The sequence below is a fragment of the Engystomops pustulosus genome, chromosome 10, assembly GCF_040894005.1.
Source record: "Engystomops pustulosus chromosome 10, aEngPut4.maternal, whole genome shotgun sequence".
Classification (NCBI taxonomy): Eukaryota; Metazoa; Chordata; class Amphibia; order Anura; family Leptodactylidae; genus Engystomops; species Engystomops pustulosus.
The window spans coordinates 71,453,823-71,470,259 of NC_092420.1; the positions used below are offsets into that span (position 1 = coordinate 71,453,823).

General features: G+C 44.1%; 1 protein-coding gene across 2 annotated transcripts in view; it reads right to left on the reverse strand.

Annotated features, from left to right (window-relative positions):
- Nucleotides 1-2,104: 2,104 nt before the first annotated feature.
- The window catches only part of LOC140103576 (uncharacterized), an 80,589-nt gene continuing 66,256 nt past the window's right edge, over nucleotides 2,105-16,437 (reverse strand). Inside the window, exons 14-15 of one of the 2 annotated variants that reach the window (XR_011850133.1) lie at nucleotides 8,177-8,213; nucleotides 2,105-2,262 (exon numbers count right to left, since the gene is read on the reverse strand). The gene's annotated coding sequence lies outside the window, so the exon portion shown is untranslated. The remainder of the gene's footprint in view (nucleotides 2,263-8,176; nucleotides 8,214-16,437) is intronic. The other variant, XM_072126715.1, reaches the window with a different exon arrangement.

Below are 16,437 nucleotides of genomic sequence, written 5' to 3' on the forward strand. Positions count from 1 at the left end.
CAAGGGAATACAGGAGGAGGCTGGAGGACAGGGGGATACAGGAGGAGGCTGGAGGACAGGAGGCTACAGGAGGAGGACAGGGGGCTGGAGGCTACAGGAGGAGACTGGAGGACAGTCTATATGTTTTACATGTTACAGAGTTAGGGGATATTATATTGGTCCACGGGAAGGGGGGCAAATTAAGGGGCGTTGTAGCATTTGGGGACCATCAAGTTCGATATTATACTATGCTTGAGGGTGGGACAATGGGCGTGGCTTAGAATAAGGGGGAGGAGCTTTGTGTCCCTCTTTCTCTTCTCCAAAAGTTGGGAGGTATGCATACTTTTCAGTGTCACTGACTGCAGGGCTGAGTAGAGGCTGGTCCAGGCTGACATGTGCTCCCCTGCTCCCCTCCCCCTCCAGGTCCGACTGATGTAGCAGAGTTTAGCAGCTACACAGGAGGGGGAGGAGCTGCTCCAGTAACACAGACGGCAGCAGCACACAGCAGGAAGCTTCTCCCTGGCTCCATGCTGCAGACTCCACACTGTGCAGAGCTGCCTCCCCTGTCTCCTCTCTCCTCATGTGATCGGAGCCTGCACGGAGTAGCTGAGCTCCGATCACAGTCTTCTACCAGCCAGGAGCTACAGCAGTGACATGAAGAGGCTGCAGCTCCCGGCTCCGTCCGCTCTATGTCATACTTTCGGGGTACGTCTTACATTAGCCTACCCCCCTAAAACACCCACTATGTCTTACTATCGGGGGTGTCTTACTATCGGGGAAACACGGTATTACCGCCTGGTAGTAGTCTAACACATATGGGAATACCCGATCCTCCCTCTGACGTTGGTAAAATAAGGACACTCAAAGGGACTCTCTCGCTCTGTGTCCTTTCCATACCAAGGCTCAATGAAGCTTTAGGCATGTGGATGGGTAGATTCCAGAAACAATATAAAATTTTGGGTAGCACCATAATTTTTGCTGCAGCAATTCTAACCAGCCATTAAATATGGAGATTGGAGAAAGATTCTAAGTCTTTTGTAACAGTATGGGTGAGTGTATTGAGATTTGTCTAAGCTAGTTTACCAATGGGGGCAGTTAGGGTTATGCCAAGGTAGGTCACTAAATTCTCTGCCAATTTAAACGGATATTCTTCAGTCACCTTCTGCTGCAGTTTGGGGGATATATTCACATTTAGAATTACAGACTTAGAAGCATTGAACCTTTAGTAACTAATTGTAAAATGATGCAGTCATCAATTTACCAGATATTTCTCAAAATCCCTGCATATACAGGTTGGCAAAACTTGGGACAAATTTTGCCCCCATTGTTGTGCCCGTACTTTGTCTATAATATTTACCATTGTATCAAAAATGATTTTTCTCCAAACAGACTTGTGTACAATCTACAATACACTTATTTGCAAGGATGTAGAGTGCTGCAGAACCTGTTTCTAAATTTTTCTTAATTACTTCCAGTCCTATTTTCTAAAGGGGATGCACGTATATAGTGAGGACACATCAAGTTGCACCTCTCATTGGTAATTTTAACTCTTTCAATATATCAATTAAATTGTTGGGAGTCTCTTAAGTATGACTTCATTGAAACCCTTTTCTGTAGAAAAATGTCCCTGGGGTTTCAACCGAATCTTATGTACTTTGGGTAAATAGTACATGGCAGGAATTTAGGAAATTTAACTGCTAAATAATTGTATTCTTGATTGTAAATAGCATTTTGTTCTTTTGCTACTCCCAAGAACTTAACAATTTGTTATTTATATTTATCCATGGAATTAAACTTAAATATTTCATATGAGAATTCAGACGAGACCGCGGCAGAATATGGAGTCAACGAGGAGCTCGGATGTAAGGATTTTCCTGTCTGCCCCACCCCCTGACTGGAAGCAGACGGTGGTTATAACTTCATGTTTCTAGCTGTAGGCATCGTTGCCCTTTATAAAGACATGTCCAGCAAACAGGCAGGTGGCCAGATAAGGAAACATTTGGTGGTTTAAAAGCGATTTGGCTGATGGCAGTTAAGAGCAATTCCCTGTATAATATCCTTATTCCCTAACAGGGAAGGGATACAAACATTTACAGAAGTTGTAAAAAGAACTGCAGCACACAGGTTGATATGCTGGACATTTATTGAAATTAGACTTATGATTAGAAGAAAAATTGGCAACAATCAATCAAGAATTAAAAAATTAATCAATAAAAATCAATAAAACAGAGAAGTGATTATTTTCTCATGTCAGATTCTTCAATGTTGGGAGCCTGAGTGGTCCTATAAGGAATAAAGGAAAATATATTAGACTCATTTCTGGAAGGGGACAAACCTACAAAGCTTAAAGTCTGAGCAGCCTATTGATAGAAGCAGAGGACAGAATCAGGTGAAGTACCGAAGGATCCCATTCAGGCTCGGACTGGCCTGCCGGGGTACCGGGGAAATCCCCGGTGGGCCCTGGCCCCTGTCACTGTGCTCCCGTCCTGTCCTACCCCTGCTGTAGACTGTTTGGTGATGTGCATCTTCATTCTGAAGATCGCAGTCACCTTCCCCAGCACTTGTATGCAGCAGCTGCCGGAGTTCCGCGCCTGCTCCTCCCCCTCCCAGGCTCCCGCACACCAGAAAGTGATAGAGATTCCCGGACAGAGCTTGTGGAGGAGGAGGTGAGCAGTGAATATGTAATGACCTCGTAATGACTGTGCTGCAGCTGCTGCTTTGATTCTCCTCCTCTTCTGCTGCTTTCCTGTATACAGTGCGATGTACTGTATGTATTCATGTCTGCTCTGTGTATACTATAGGTGTATTGTGTACTGTATTAAGCTGTGGCGTAACTAGGAGAAGCTGGGCCCCATGACAAACTTCTGCATGGGGCCCCTCTTCCCCTAAAGGCGAATTCACACAAAGGAGGGGATGAGCGCTGCTCTTCCCGTCCCTCTCCTTAACGATGTATGGCGCAATACGGAAAAAGATAGGACATTAGGACATGTTCTATCTTTTCCCCGGGTACGGAATGGTACGGTGCCGCATGTGTCCTGCACCGTACCACTCTGTACCCCGCCATGCACCCATTGCCGGCTAATGGGGGGCGTATATACGTCCCCCAATGGCCGTGTGAATGTAGCCTTACAAAAATACAGTATACATACATGTTTATACATATACACACATTCTATACTTGTACACACATACATGCATGTATACACTTATACCTACACATTTACGTACACACGTACATACAGTATATAAAAGACATGCTGCATATACATAAAACATATATACATACGTACAGTATATACAGCATATACACACACACACACCATATTCATACACTCACACAGCACATTCATACACACAAAGGGCACCCACACCATATACACTCACAGCGCACCCGCATACACCATACACAGCGCATACACACACACAGCTCATGCACATACACACACAGCACATGCGCACAGACCATATACACTCACAGCGCACCCGCACACACCATACACAGCACATATACACTCACAGCGCACCCGCACACACCATACACAGCACATACACACACAGCTCATGCACATACACACAGCACATACACACACCACACACACAGCACATACACACACCCACAGCACATACACACACAGCACATACACACACAGCACATACACACACACAGCACATACATACACAGCACATACACACACACACACACAGCACATACACACACACAGCACATACACACACACAGCAGCACATACATAGAGGCACTTACAGTCAGCTGGCTATATTCGGCGGGAGGAGCGGAGGATCGGGCGGGCAGGAGGAGCGGAGGATCGGGCGGGCGGGTGCTCCCAAGTCTGTAGGCTGTGTCATCCGTGGGGGAAGGGGCAGGCAGTGAGTGGAGAGAGTTTGGGGAAGGGCGGCCAGCGTTGTGGCCGGAGGGAGAGTTGCCGTGCCGCTGGCTGTGGGGGAGGATAGTCGGCTGTGTTGGTGAGGTGGAAGGAGGGTTCCTCCTGGCTTCCCTCTAATGCGCACGGAGTAACGCGCCCAGCATAAAGACGACATTGCGCTGCCAGTGCTGGGATGCTTACCGTCCCATGCGCAGCTTCAGACACCAGTGTGACAGAGCAGGAAGTGTCAGCGCGCGTCCTGCTCTGTCACGGTATTAGAATAGCCGGCGGCACCCAGCCCCCCTCCCCTCTCTCCGGGAATCATTCAGTACTCCACCAGCCCAATGCGTGACAGGGGGGTCCGGGCCACAACAGACAGAGGCATCAGTGACAGCCCCGACCCGGGCCCCCCCCTTCTGATGGGCCCGGTCGCACTTGCGACTGCTGCGACCGTGATTGGTACACCACTGGTATTATGTATACTATGCATGTAAATGTATATATAGGTATGCATATTGTGTTTCCAGCATGTATTAATGTGTATATAGTGTGTCCATGTGTATATAGTGTGTCCAGCATGTGTTCATGTGTATATAGTGTGGCCAGCGTGTGTTCATATGTATATAGTGTGTCCAGCGTGTGTTTATGTTTATATAGTGTGTCCATGTGTATATAGTGTGTCCAGCGTGTGTCCATGGGTGTATATAGTGTGTCCAGCGTGTGTTCATGTGTATATAGTGTGTTCATGTGTATATAGTGTGTCCAGCGTGTGTTCATATGTATATACTGTGTCCATGTGTATATAGTGTGTCCAGCGTGTGTCCATTTGTGTATATAGTGTGCCCAGCATGTGTAAATGTGTATATAGTGTGTCCAGCGTGTTTCCATGTGTATATAGTGTGTCCAGCGTGTTTCCATGTGTATATAGTGTGTCCAGCGTGTTTCCATGTGTATACAGTGTGTCCAGCGTGTTTCCATGTGTATACAGTGTGTCCAGCGTGTTTCCATGTGTATATAGTGAGTCCAGCGTGTGTTCATGTGTGTATATAGTCTGTCCAGCGTGCGTCCATGTGTGTATATAGTGTGTCCAGCATGTGTCCGTGTGTATATAGTGTGTCCAGCGTGTGTTCATGTGTTTGTATATAGTGGGGCACATTTACTTACCCGGCCCATTCGCGATCCAGCGGCGCCTTCTCTGCGGTGGATTCGGGTCCGGCTGGGATTCACTAAGGCAGTTCCTCCGCCGTCCACCAGGTGGCGCTGCTGTGCTGAAGAGCATCGGAACGCACTTGAATACACCGAGGCCGGCTGAGTGAAGGTAAGTGCAAGCTCCGCGACACATTTTCCGTTGTTAAATGCAGCGGTTTTTCCGAATACGTCAGGGTTTTTTTTGTGGCGCTGCGCCACAATCCGATCGCGTGCGCCAAAATCTCGGGGCAATACAGGGAAAATTGGCGCAAAACGGAAATATTCGGGTAACACGTCGGGAAAACGCGAATCGGGCCCTTAGTAAATGACCCCCAATGTGTCCAATGTGTGTTCATGTGTATATACTGTGTCCAATGTGTGTTCATGTGTGTATATATTGTGTCCTGGAAACATTTATAGTAAATAGACTATGATATGTATATACATACACTATATGTAGTTAGAGTGTTAGTGGCGTAACAATCAGGCCTCATGATAGAAGGGGCCTGCTACCTGCGGGTCCATTACGGGAAGATAACACAAATACAATTGATTATTAGAGTTCACGGGCAGAGGCATGTCTGTACGCTTGGGGCGCGCACACTGTGTGACATTATACAGTATGCACTGGGATAGCACACAGACATGTCTATCCCCCCTCTACTGCATGGGGGGCCATGAGGAGACTGTCAATGGACATGTTATTATTAAGTGGAGGCTACCACTAGACATTTTATTAGTGAGGGGAGGCCGCTGCTGGGACATGTTATTAGTGACAGGAGGCCACTGCTGGGACATGTTACTAGTGAGGAGAGTCCGCTGCTGGGACATCACAGCTCTGGGAAGACACCTAAGACCTGAGCTTCTAGTCTCTCCTTACTTGAAAAAGGAATCGCCGCTGATTCCGAAACGCGTTGTGTTACCGAGACACCAATAAACAGTTTTTTTTGTGAAGTACTCTCCGAATCACTTTTGACTACCAGTGTGCGCCATAGTGACAATCACCCCATCATCCCGCTGCTGGGACATGTTATTAGTGAGGGGAGGCCGCTGCTGGGACATGTTATTAGTGAGGGGAGGCCGCTGCTGGGACATGTTATTAGTGAGGGGGTGGCAGCGCAATTTTAGATATATGGGGGCCCCAAACCAAAGGTCACATCAGGTCTCACTGGTGTCTTGTTATGCCACTGTATAGTGTATAATTAACCCCTTCCCACTCAGGCCCTTTTTAGTTTTTGAGTTTTAATTTCTTTACTCCCCACCTTCAAAAACCAAAACCTTTTTTATTTTTCCATGTACAGAGCTGTGTGAGGGCTTGTTTTCTGTGTAACAAATTGCACGTCATAGTGACGGTATTTAATATGAAAAAATTAGTAGTAAGTTAGACGGTATTTAATGAAAAAATGCATTTGCACCATTTTCTTGTGGGCTTGGATTTTAAGGCTTTCACTGTGCGCCCCAAATGATATGTCTACTTTATACTTTGGGTCGTAGCTGTGGGTGGTGACATTTTTTGGGGGACTTTTTCAATGCTACAATTTTTATCACTGTAGAGCCTTTTGATCCCTTTTTAGTTAACTTATATTTCATGAATGGCAAAAATGGCATTATATTTTGATAGATCAGACATTTTCGAACGCGGAGTTACCTAACATGTTTGATTTTTACTGTTTAATTATATTCATATCACTTCTAGGCAATGGGGGCTGATTTTAACTTTTAGGTTTACGTTATTAGCTATATGCCATATCTGGAGGTTGCACTTGAATTGTGTTTTGAAATGCATTTCAATACACTATTCAAGTGCAGCTTGTGAACCTGACGTTAGACCCCATGCACACAAACATATTTGTGAGCCACAAGCTAGTTGTGGCACCATAGGTTTATTGAGACACGCGTGAGCGTTCAGTTCCTTTGGAAGCCTATATTGTAAAAATTGTCGCATGCAGGAGGCCTTAGGCCCGTTCCACACTTGCGAGTGTGATGCGATGAACTCGCATCACACTCGCAACGCAAGCTGCCGGGAACGCACGGCCTGAACGCTGCACACCGGGAGTGAACTGACATGCTGAGTTCAATCCCGTGGTGCAGTGTTCGGGCCGTGCGTTCCCGGCAGCATGCGTTGCGAGTGTGATGTGAGTTCATCGCATCACACTCGCAAGTGTGGAACCGGCCTTAGACTGCGTTCACATCATGGGGGAGATGTATCAAAAGTGTCTGAGAGCAGAAAATAGCTGTTTAAAAAAGGAATCACCATAACTGATTGGTTGACGTACTAGTATCTCACAAGTCGTTAAGGGAATTTTTGCAGCCTTATATTGTACATGGAATATTTCCTCTTAGCAGTAGGTGGGCCCCCAGAATCAACTTTACTGGTGGGCCCTAGGCCCCCCAGTACGACCCTGATCCCATTATACAAAACAGCACAGAACGAATATTGGATACTTTGAAGATATTCACGATATTCCACATGGATATTCCATATCGTGGCCCATTTTTGTTTTTCATTTCCCTTTTTCACTCCCCACCTTCGAAAATCTATAACTTTTTTATTTTTACACGTAAAGAGCTCTGTGATGGTTTATTTTCTGCATAACAAATTACACTTCATAGTGATGGTATTGAATATTCCATGCCGTGTACTGGGAAGCAAGAAAAAATTCTGAATACACTAAAAAATGATGAAAAAACTCATTTGCACCGTTTTCTTGTGGGCTTGGATTTTAGGGCTTTCACTGTGCTCCCCAAATGACATGTCTACGTTATTCTTTGGGTCAGTACGATCACAGGGATACCAAATGTGTATAGGTTTTATAATGTTTTCATACATATCATACATGTATTTTTAGTATAATTTATTTTTTTAACTTTTTTTTTAATTTTTAATATTTTATAGACTCCATAGGGTACTTTAACCCTAGGTTGTCTGATCGATCCTACCATATACTACAGTATGGCAATATATGGAAATTTTCTTATTCATTACAATGTGCAATTAGTACATTGTAATTAATGGGTTAAAACGAGACAGCCTCGGCCGTGCGCCGCCATCTTTTTGAAACCACCGGCAGCTTTGCCGGCAGCGATCACGATGGTGACGGGTATGGCAATATGCAGCAAAGACTTACTGGCTATGGAGAGGGCTCAGCCTGTGAGGAAAATCCCCTGGTGGAAGACACAATGAGGAATAATGTAAATTCTTTTTGGAATGTCAACAGTTTAACCCAGGAAGAGGTACGGCGCCGCCTTGCAACCACTAAGATAGATAAATCACCGGGGCCAGATGGCATACACCCCCGGGTTATGCATGAACTATGTACCGTGATAGACAGACCGTTATTTTTAATATTTGAAGATTCACTGAGGACTGGTTATGTTCCACAGGACTGGCGCATAGCAAATGTGGTACCAATATACAAAAAAGGATCAAATAGCGATCCTGGAAACTACAGACCCGTGAGTCTAACTTCTGTGATGGGGAAAATATTTGAGGGGTTTGTTAGAGATGCTATCCTGGAGTATCTCACTGTGCACAACCTTATAACCGACCGTCAGCATGGGTTTATGAGAGATCGGTCCTGTCAGACTAATCTGATTGGTTTCTACGAGGAGGTAAGTTCCAGACTTGATCTGGGGGACGCTGTGGATGTTGTATATCTGGACTTTTCAAAGGCATTTGACACCGTGCCACATGAAAGGTTGGTATATAAAATGAGACTGCTGTGAATAGGAGAAAATCTGTGTATTTGGGTAAGTAATTGGCTTAGTGATAGAAAACAGAGGGTCGTCATTAATGGCACATTCTCAGATTGGGTTGAGGTTACCAGTGGAGTGCCACAGGGGTCAGTATTGGGGCCACTTCTTTTTAATATTTTTATTAATGACCTTGTAGTGGGTTTACACAGTCAAGTTTCAATATTTGCAGATGATACTAAGCTGTGTAAAGTAATAAATACTGAGGTCGATAGTTTAGCATTACAGAGGGATTTGTGGAAGCTTGAGGAGTGGACAGAGAAATGGTTGATGAGATTTAATGTAGATAAATGTAAAGTTATGCACTTGGGCCATGGAAACAAAAAGTATAATTATGTTCTAAACGGTCAAATACTTGGTAAAACTGGAGCTGAAAAGGACTTGGGGGTATTGGTGGATGGTAAACTTAATTTTAGTGACCAGAGCCAGGTGGCTGCTGCTAAAGCAAATAAAATTATGGGATGTATCAAGAGAGGAACAGATTCTCATGATAAAGACATAGTTTTGCCTTTATACAAATCCCTGGTCAGACCACAAATGGAATATTGTGTACAGTTTTGGGCACCAGTGTATAAAAAGGATATAGTAGAGCTGGAACGGGTGCAGAGGAGAGCAACCAGGATTATTAGGGGAATGGGGGGATTAAAATACAATGACAGATTACAAAATTTGGGATTATTCAGTTTAGAAAAAAGACGACTGAGGGGAGACCTCATTACAATGTACAAATACCTGAATGGACAGTACAAGGATCTCTCCAAAGATCTTTTTATACCTAGGCCTGTGACCAGGACAAGGGGGCATCCTCTACGCCTAGAGGAGAGGCGATTCCACCATCAACATAGATAAAGGTTCTTTACTGTAAGTGAGACTATGGAACGCTCTGCCGCAGGAGGTTGTTATGGCGGACTCTATGTACATGTTCAAGAGAGGCCTGGATGCCTTTCTGGAGAGGAAAAATATCACGGGTTATGGGGATAAAACATTTATTTAATTCTTAAAGGTTGGACTTGATGGACTTGCATCTTTTTCCAGCCTCATATACTATGATACTATGTATCCGCACCTGACACGCCGCACTATGGCGCGGGTCGTTAAGGGGTTAAAGGAGTATTCGCACAAAGACAAGTTTCTTAAATGTACTCGGGATATTAAAATAACATGTTCACTAATTCAGTGAACAAGTCCAATACAAGTCCAACCTGTCTCTATCAGTCCTGCTGTAGACAATTTCAGTTGCCACTAGTTTTCGATACTGTGGGGTAATTTACTAAAGGTCGTTCTGCTTACTTTTGTTGGACTTTGCACTTTTTTGAGGGAATGCGTGGCTTGGACAGGTATTCAACAGGAGTCTTCTGGGATTGTGGCACACGCAATAGTTTTTTGGCGCAGCTGCGCTGGCTTCCATGGGTCACAAATTGGTGAATTTCAAATTGTTTGCAAGCCAAGCAGTTACATGCACCACAAAATAGAAGGTGAACTCTAGCGAACCTGAGTGGGGAAGCAACACATTCACAATATCAGGTGCACGATCTTAGTGAGTCGTGGCACTGTGCATTGGAGTCGGACAATGCACTTTCTGTGAACTCTATCTCTGCTCCCTGCAGGGCCCCTCACCTTGCATTCCGGGATGGAGCTTACACTGATACACACACACTTACTTCCTGCTGCAAGCAGCAGCAAGGGGAGAGAAGCTACAGGCAGATATGTTTGTTATCCAGGGAGGGGGAGGCAGGCACAGCAGATTTGATAGTGTGTGTGTAGCTGATATGTAGTAAGAGCTGGAGAGTGTCATTGTGTGTAATATGCATCTCATGGATCTCATCTCATCTCATCTCTGATCTGTAATCTCTTTCTATGTGTCAAATACTAGTACAATGTTTAGAAGGTAAAGCCACATTGTAAGCTCACAGATATAAAATGGATTAAAATGGGGCAGATTTACTTACTGGTCTCTGCGCTATCCCTGAGGTACGTTCCCCGACGAGAATGCACAGCCGCCGCGATTCACTACGAGCGTGCGACCGATATCCTGCATCTGTCGCTTCCCCTCCGCCGGAGTTCACCTTCTTCTTCCCAGTGCATGTAAGTGCTTGGCTTGCGACACAATTTAAATGTTAAATCCCGCACTTAGTCCGAATGAGTCGGATCGTCCAATGGCCCGCCCCCCCCCGATTTGTGTCGCATGAAAGCCCGTGCCGATGTGCCAAAATCCGATTGCATGCCCCAAAATCCCCAGTTAAATGTGACGCAAATCGGAAATCGGCGGAATATCCGACGATAGTGTGGTCCGCGGACCCTTAGTAAACGAGTCCCAATGTGTCTGCTTAGAGTAGCCCTGCCCAAACCCTGGGATTTTACACTGACCAGCCTAGGGAGTGATAGTATCTAAAACAGCAATAATACTGAGTAAAATTGTAAAGTAAAGGGTTTAAATTATCTTTATTTTGTTAACATCACTAGGGAATTGAAATTTGAGAATTTTCTTTCAATGTTTGTGCTAAAAACCCTGAGTGAGAAGAGGAGCAGCAGTGAGCCCTGGAGGTAACTACTGAGTTTTTCTTAATATAACAGGGCTCCATGTGGAAGGCTGCTGGGCATATCATTAGTGAAGGCAGGCTGCTGGGCATTTTGTTAGCAAAGGAAGACAACTGGCATTTCATAAGTGAGGGGAGGCTGCTGAGAATTTCACTAGTGAGGAAGGTTGCTGGACATTTTAGTAGTGAGGGGAGACTGCTGAGCATTTTGTTACTGGAGGAGGGGGGCTGCCAGACCTTTCATTAGTTGGGGAGACTGCTGGTCATTTCATTAGTGAGGGGAGACTGCAGAGCATTTCATTAGTGAGGGAGGCTGCTGAGCATTTCATTATTGGGGAAGGCTGCTGAGCATTTCATTATTGGGGAAGGCTGCTGGGCATTTTGACACTGTCCCTCACAGATGCCTAAAATAAGATCAATTGGATTGAAAACTGGCTAAAGGATTGTATCTAGAGAGTTGTGGTCAATGATACCTACGCAGAATTGTCACTAATTATAAGAGCTGTACCCATGGGTTCTGTGTTCGGCCCACTACTATTAGATTTATTTATTAATGATATAGACTGAGGAAATAATTAATAGCACTGTGTCTATTTTTGCAGATGACACCAAAATTTGTAGTGTAATACAGTCTAAGGAAGATGTCCATGGGCTGCAGGGTGACTGAGTCTTTAAACCTCATTTGCCAAGTGGATGATCAATGTGGATAAATGTAAGGTTATTCACCTGAGAGATAAAATTTCACATGCAACATATATCCTTGGAGGAGTAAATCTGGGAGATAATTAGGTCTTTTTTCTATGAGAACTGTCAATCTGTGTAATAGCCTGTCTCCGGCGCTGGTCACAGTAGGAACAACAGAGAGCTTCAAGAAAGGCCTTTTAACATCTAAATAACATTAATGGTAATGTTTTATAGAATTATTTCCTTTAAATATCTTCTACATCCAATCTTTTCCGTTCCTTTTTTGAACTTGATGAACATGTGCTGAGTATTTTATTTGTTGGGGAGGCTGTTGGGCATTTCATTATTGGGGAAGCTGCTGGGCATTTCATTAATGAGGAAAGCTGCTGGGAATTTCAATAATGGGGGAGGCTGCTGGGCATTTCATTAGTGAGGGGGACACTGCTGGATGTTTATTTAGTGAGGGGGATGCTGCCGGACAGTTCTTTGGTGAGTTCATTTCTGGACATTTCATTAGTAAGAAACTGCTTGGCATCTCATTGGTAAAGGGTGCCTGCAGAGTATTTAATTAGTGAGGATAAACTGAGTAATTGTTGAGGGGAGGCTGTTAGGCATTTCATTAGTGAGGGGAGGCTGCTGGTCATTCTATTAGTGAGGGGAGGTTGCTAGGCATTTCATTAGTGAGGGGAGGCTGCTGGTTATTCCGTTAGTGTGGGGAGACTGCTGAGCATTTTGTTTGTGAGGGGATGTTGCTGGACATTTCATTAGTGGGGAGACTGCAGCACGTGCTGCTGACCAATGAGACCATGGCTTGTGAATCTTAGGCACAACCACACAGGAAAATGTGCAGCTTGTAGCTAAGAGGCTGAATAATATCCATAAAATGAGTGAAAATGTCAAGGTTTTTTCAATAACAAGCAAAGTTTCGGTACTATATAGCTTTAGCAACTAGAGAATAACGTAATTAGGAAGTGTCACATTCCTCTCCTCCATCACACCTCTAGCTTTTCCATTATCTGTCTTCTGTATCTATCTTATTTATCTATCTATTCTATGTATCCACTACATCTACTCTATCTATTTAAAACTGCAACACATGGGGCAGATTGGAGAAGTGGAGAGGCATAGATCACTGCTCTCCTCTCTGCCACTTCCTGCTGATGAGTGTGAGTAGAAATGGGAGGGGAGACAGTGACCCAGAGCTGTAGCTTCAGGTGGATTATTTGTTTTTATACTGGTATAGGTAAAGCTGAGGGTTAGGCAGATATAAGAGTGCAGGCGTTTTATTTATAAATTTTTTTTGAATCAGATATTTTTATTGAACATTTTTTTTTAAAAAACAACACACCCAACAAGTACAACTTGGAGGGGAGTACGTACATATTTTTACAATAAGCTTTGGCTTTGTACAATAATACAAACTCAAATTATACTCATTAAAGCGTTACAAGATAATTACATTTGTATCCATTTTCTCTTACAGAATGTATGTTTTATCATATATGCTTATTATTAGTAGCATACTCCCTCCCTCCCTTCCCACCTCCCCCCACCCACCCTTGCGAGCCAGCTCTTCAAGACCCTTCAGGTCTCATATAATTATTCACATGTTAAAGAAGACCTAAACCTATCTTTACTTATTTTACCAATGATAGTTGATATTCTAAGCTAGTTCTTAGTCTTCTTAAGCCCCTTCCACACTGGCGTTTTTCACGCGCGAGTTCTGCGCGTGCATTTGACGCGCAGAACTTGCATTGCACTCTGTCCCATTGTATTCAATGGGTCTTTCTTCATTAGCGTTGGTTTTAACGCGCGTGCTTGCGTTCGTTTTCACGCGCGTCGAAATCGCAGCATGCTCTATTTTTGCGTGTCACGCGCGTTTTTCACGCCCCATTCAAGTCTATGGAGATGCATCAAGAACGCATTGCACTCGCAATCATTGCAAGTGCAATGCGAGTGCAATGCGTTTTAAACGTAAGGGTTGCTAGGTGACCAGAATAACATTATTTCCCCTGCTCGCGATCGAGCATTTAATTAAAAAAACACAATGAAGAACAGTGAAGAATAGAATAAAAACATTGAACACAGTGAACACAGTGAACACAGGATCATTTAAGAGAAAAACACAGTGCAGAACACAGTGCAGAATAGATTACAGATGTTCGGCACATCTGCTTACTTGTCGGGAGATGCGCACGGAACGGTGCGCCCAAAATAGCATGTGAAGAACAATATATATGTGTGAAGAACACATTGCAGATGTATTTAAACATCTGCAATGTGTTCTTCACACACATATATTGTTCTTCACATGCTATTTTGTTTGCGCCGTTCCGCGCGTATCTCCCGACAAGTAAGCAGATGTGCCGAACATCTGTAATCTATTCTGCACTGTGTTCTGCACTGAAGACATTATTTTTCAATTAAATAACACATTTTAATCCCAAACCATGGTCCCTTTGAAAAATGCTCGAGTCTCCCATTGAATCGCGCGTGAAAAATGCGCCGAAAACGCAAAAAAACGCTAACAACACGCGCGTGAAAAACGCTAATTACTCCAAGGAAAAATGGAACAAAAACGCAGCCAAAAACGTCAGTTTTTCACGCATTGCACCCTGACGTGAAACGCAACGCTAGTGTGGAAGAGGCCTTAGGGAGCTTGATGGTAAACCAGGTGTATCTAACCACTTGCCCCAAATCTTTTCGAATTTAGAGACCCCATTCCTCTTCACATACGTGCTATATTCCAATAGTATTACTGCATTCAAACGGTCTATAAACTCTTTCTTGTCCGGTGGCCTAGGCCTAATCCAATGGGCAGCTATGACTTTTCTAGCTTGATATAAGGATCTTTGTATTGCAATATTATTAGGTTCTGTCAGGTTGTCTATCTTCAGGACTCCCAATAGACACGCTAGTCGACTTTTTTCAATAGTTACAGAGAAAACTTTACGCGTCAATTCTAATATAGATTTCTAAAAAGACTCCAGTTCCCTGCATCCCCACATCATGTGGAGTATATCTGCTTCTTCAGTTCCACATCTCGGGCAGGGTGTTTTATTTTTACATTAGTTAGGGCTCCTGGCAGCACATGACTGAGTGCTGGGAGCAGCATGTGGAGAATCAGCTGAGCAGTACAGAAAGGAGAGTGGGCGTGTGTGACATGTAAATGTACAATCCGTCTTCAGCACAGAGAGTACGGAGAGAGCATAGCAACATCGATCACGACAAAGGCTGATAGCACAGGGAAGACTGCTGTACAGAGGTGCAAGTAGCAAGATTTGGATGGAGTTTGCTTGTGACTGATATCCTGGCCACATGGAAGATTACCTTGCCCCTGTGGGACCATTTGGAGTTCCCTCAAGGAAGAGATAATGCCATTTTTAGACAATGGAAAGCCGAGGGGATTAATGTGGCAGGTGACATTTCCCACTAATAAACCAAGACTCCTCACGTTCAAGGAACTGGCAACTAAATATGGACCCTTCCTGGGGTATGAACAAGTGAAAGTATTGTACGCAATAGACTTAGGGACTGGATGAAGGAACATAGTCAAACATATTTAGATGATTTTGTTAGAGCAGTCTGTCCATTTCCTCCTTATATTCCAGACTACAAAATGATGCAGCAGTACAACGGTACAAGGTTGTTGTTCTAGAAATGGGAGGCAGTCCTTGATGTCAGGGACCTCTCCCCCAAATCCTTGGAGGTTTTAGTAGGGTCAGAAGGGTTGTGATCTTAGAAAGATAATAGACCAATTGGATATGGACATGGGTACCGATTAACAGAGATTGTCGATCGCTGTGTAACTGTGATACAACTGTGGTATTATAAATGGTAACCCAGTGTAAACGCACCTAAGGTGTTTAAATCCAAAAAAACACTAAATAGATCAGAGGGGTACCCCTTGCATTGTAGGGGAAGTTGGAAAAACACTAAAGACTGTTGTTAGAATAAAAGTACATTTTTATTGGTGGCACAATGCAAACATGTAAAAATATATACAAGTGACAAAAATGGGACACTGATATATGATTAAAATTGGTATGAAAAAATGGCAAAAACAGGTAGTGGGGTGTAGCAGAAACAGAAACGGGACTACCTGGACAAAGTGGAAGGAGATGGTATATACAATAAAACGAATGGAGCTGGGCCTGAGAGTGTATATCTCACTGAAGGTGTGATAGCAATCTATTAATACATCAACTGGGCATTAGTGCCCACCAAGTGGGACAAAAAGTAAGTATAAAAGCCAAGTGACAACAACAGCTCCTACCAGGTAAGGGATGTAAAGGTCCTCCACTGTCCAGGGTGTACCGTGTCCCCACCCTGGACAGTGGAGGACCTTTACATCCCTTACCTGGTAGGAGCTGTTGTTGTCACTTGGCTTTTATACTTACCCATTTACCTTTCCT